Source organism: Sprattus sprattus (genome assembly GCF_963457725.1).
Source record: "Sprattus sprattus genome assembly, chromosome: 4".
Lineage (NCBI taxonomy): Eukaryota > Metazoa > Chordata > Actinopteri > Clupeiformes > Clupeidae > Sprattus > Sprattus sprattus.
This window is the reverse complement of record NC_137923.1, coordinates 28,765,700-28,770,133: the sequence shown is the minus strand read 5'-3', so window position 1 is coordinate 28,770,133 and position 4,434 is coordinate 28,765,700.

The following is a 4,434-nucleotide window of genomic DNA, read 5'->3' as shown; positions in this document are numbered from 1 at the left end:
ACCTGGTCAGCAATTATGTGACTCCTTGTTTGGCGATATATACAGGTTTTTGCACACAGACACAGACACAGACACACACTGATATTTCAACTAGTCCTATGCTAGCCCACCCTATGCTAGCCCACTCTGCCTGCTGGTGTGCCATAAAGGCTGGCCTCCCTGGGTTGGGTGTTGTTATGTATCATCTTGTTTTCAACACAGTCTTAAAGCAATACTAATCAGAGCCTTCTCTTGGAGCCGGGGGAGCCGTTTTGGAGGCTTCTAGCCAATCATAGAGGCTTGTTTTGTTGATTGATGGGAATGTAAGCTAGTGAGGACTGTTCCTGGCATGCCATGATGCTTTAAAGCAATCATCCAGGATCTGGCCCTGATCCAGCCCTGATCTGGCGCAGATCCGGCGAAAGTCAGTTTGTTTGGCTGCAAGAGGCCCAAAAGGAAGACAATGGCGTTAGAGTTCATCCTCCTTAGGATGTCTCTGTCAGATGCAGAAGTGGACGGCTGGCCCTCAACACTGAAGTGTTCTGTTGCAGATGACCCTACCTAATGTCACCTGTCCCGTCCTTCCAGTGTCCTATTCAACACTCTTCAAATGTTTACAGTGCAAATGTAGTAATGAAGTTAGCACAAAAAAAATCAATTAAACAAAAAAAAAACTAAGGAGAACTCAACAGAATTTTGAGAAATAGTTTAAAATTCCTCTAACCTTGTTAGTCATAGTTACTGCTGAGTCTTGTAGGCATTCTAGAATGACTCTTGACTCTAGAATGTCTTGTCTTGACAGAATTGGAACTGTTAACTCAGCTGGAGGCAGGTGACCCTAGGCCAGACTCGGGCCTGATCCGGGCCGCATGCGCTCCAGAGCTCACTGCCCTCCTGGAGCACTACCAAATATACACACACACACAGACACACTACCAAATATACACACACACACAAACACACCACCCACACACACAACCAAATATACAAACACACACACACACACACACTTACAAATATACACACAAACACACACACACACACTACCAAATATATACAGAAACACACACACACACACATAACCAAATATACACCGGCACCGAAACGTCATGTCTGCAGAGTAGTGTAGGCCTTCATGTTGAGAAGTCTTGAAACGGTCACAGTAAAGTTCCCTTGCTTTAACTTCGAGACAGTATCCTAGCCCCCCCACACACACTGCACAGGCTCAAGCACAAAATGGGCATTGACAACACATACATGCATGCATGCACGCCGAAACGAAATGTCACCATGACAATGCAGCGATGCCCACCTTGTGAATAGACCCAAGTGCATGATGGGACGACCACTACAGTACCAGCACGTCTCTGTGATGTTACCTGCCAATAACGAATGATTGCTTGGTCTCTCTTTCTCCTCGTTGAGTTCCAGTCCTGCACCTGTGTGACTTTCCCCAGCTTGTGACTTCACGTTCAGCGTTCTTTCTGAATGGAGCGTGGATAGAAGTTTGCATGAGAGATACTTTTTTATACCGAAGGATGTTTCTAAGTTTTTTAATTCTCATTATGATTATTCCTATCACGGAATGAGGATGGGTGTCTGCTGCATTGCTTCCTATTAATATTAAAAAAATAAAAACATCTGAACCCAACAAGCTGGGCGGGCTGGTCTGTCAGAATCCCTTATTTTGAGCATCGGTTTGTGCTCATATTTAATCTCGCTCACACCTGTTTGCATTTCTTTGACCATGAAGGACGAGAGTTATTCCAAAAACACCTGAAACCAAGAAAGGGGATGCATAGAATACACAGGAAATCCCCCCCCCCATCTCTTTAGTTTCTCATTTTTGACCACAAAAACTACATACTATACCTTTAAGAGCTTTGTGAGACCAGCCAAAACAGGAGAACCAAGGAGAAAGGGTGTGAAAAGCAGTTAAACGTCTATTTGACCTGAACTTGAGGATACAAAGCCTTATATCAGGGAGGGCTTCCTGCTAAAGGGGGACAATGTGAAATAAATTCATTTTATTTCTATAGCACAAAAAAATACAATTGTCTCAAGGCGCTTTACATAGCCCAGTTCCTGGACCTCCTTAGAGCAAGCACAATGGCGACAAGGAAAAAATCCCTGTTGATCAGGAAAAGACCATAATATGAATGTAATGCTCTTCACAATGACTGTGGTTATATACCCACAATGTACACAAACATGAAATATACACACCAGACTGATGCAATATTCAAAAACACTTTTATTTTTGTCTGAAAATATGCGATAGTACATAAAAACAACAGTCTTATGTATGAAATTGGGGCGGGGTGTGGGAAGGGGGGTAAAATAGGCCTTGAAAATATTCCAAAAATATTAGAGTAACCTTACATGTAAAAAGTATCATCCCAAAAATAAGCAAGCACGTGTGAGACTCTTCATCTCCTTCTCCTCCGAAGGCAAAACATGACCGATCCAAAATAAATAGGCTACACAAAATGGATGACGCACACACATCTTCAACATCCAAGAATGGCTCCAATGATATGAGAAATGTTTAATTCTACATTGAGCAATTCAAATATGTTTAAACAATGACTGCAGGCCATATGTACCGGGTCTGCATATGAACGCTTGTGGTTCAAGGCCAAACAAAACGACCAAGAAGATAAGTAGATGTAAATGATTCACACTGACCTTTGACCTTTCAACAAGACAATAACAGCAGAGGAAACCAGATCAAATCAAAACGAATAAGACTACAGTTCTGTTTGGTAACAATTGAGACTTTTTTGCATCTAAGAAAGAAAACAATTCAAAGAAAACTTACCAAAAAATGTATCAAACTAATTATGAAATAAAAAAGGGAAATATATATATTTGGAAAAGAACAATGTATCCAAAACACAAATATTTCACACATTGATGTCATTTCTGTAGTATTCTGAGTATTGAAATAAAAAAAAGTTAATTTGAACGTCTGAAACAATAGTTTTCGTCCTTGTGAATATGCATTCCAAAATGTAATTATTCAGTTTAATTCCTCAAAATCTTCTCCCCTGAAAAAGGAACCAGCATACCCCATCACCGTGAGGACATACGGGAAAACGGCAGGACACTCCCCGCAGCGCCCACTTCCAACAACCTTTAGCTCCCTCTTGAGGTAACAGCGGGAACTACATCACTGACGCTTCCATGTATCCAGATATTACAGCACAGACTGCAGCAAAGACAATCACAGCAGTTACTTTCCCAGTTTCTCTCAAGTATTTTGTTTGGTTGAGGGACAGCCTTCAGTTACACTCTGTCTCTTTAGACAAAAAAAAAAAATACTACAAGGAAGCATTGCCTTCGCAACCTTTTGATCAACTAAGGCCCAAATACTTTGCTAGTGGCAAAAACATCCGTTGTTTTTGTGGCTTTACACTTTGCCTGTAGTTTAAACATATGAAAAAGGTAAACTAGAATAAAACTGGGGATAGGGAGTGCCGTTATCGTGTATATTAAAATTCCTTTAAACTCCTCTGTTAAACCTGGATTTGTAATCTACTAATGGTCGGAAGTAAGGGTATTTGATAGTGTAATCTTACTGGTAAAAGATTTTGGTCAGCAATCACATTAGTTATCTCCCCTTCTCTTCCTAGAGGGAAAATTGTTTAAAGATATATTATGTGCAAAAAATTAATAATAATAATTAAATATACATATACTTTAAATATATCCCCAAACATAATACTCTACTCTCATGTCAGAAAATGTAAAAATGATATCATGAAACATAATAAAGTTTAAAAAAAAAGCCAGAACAACTCTTCCCATACAAGACATTCATATATCAATGAAGAGAGTGGAAACTACGAGGAAGTTTAAAAAAAAAAAAAAAGTCTTTAGTGGAAAAACTGAGGACGTACTGTTTCTTCGTGTGGTTCTGAGGGATAAGAACCCAACTTGTATATTTCCAGAGCCGGAAGAGAGGGGAACACTGCACTAAACACCCCTGGTCCCCTGGTTCTCATGGCCTTCTAAGTACCCTGTACATGCGCTTGGAACCTCTGCTCCAACACAACACAATTTTAGAACACCTGTCAGAGATGGCCTCTGATTTCAAACATCACGTATCTTCACATAGCAGGAGTCCCGGATGCCGTAAAGAGCTATCTGGGATACTGCGGAGTGCGTGTGTGTGTGCTCACAACATGACTTGCTCACACACACACACACCCACCTGTACCTTTTCTACAAATGTGTCCCAGTGGCCGAACACAAAAGGATGTAAGCGCTGACATTAAATGGACCACGACACAGGAGGGTATCGCTTTGCATTACAAAAAAGTAAACAAAAATTTAAAAAGTAAATAAAAACAAACTAGATTTTATTAAAGAAGCATAAAAATAAAACTCTTAATACATTTCTCATAACCGTCGAGGCAGCGCACATCAGAAGGCCCCTGGTACATCACTGTT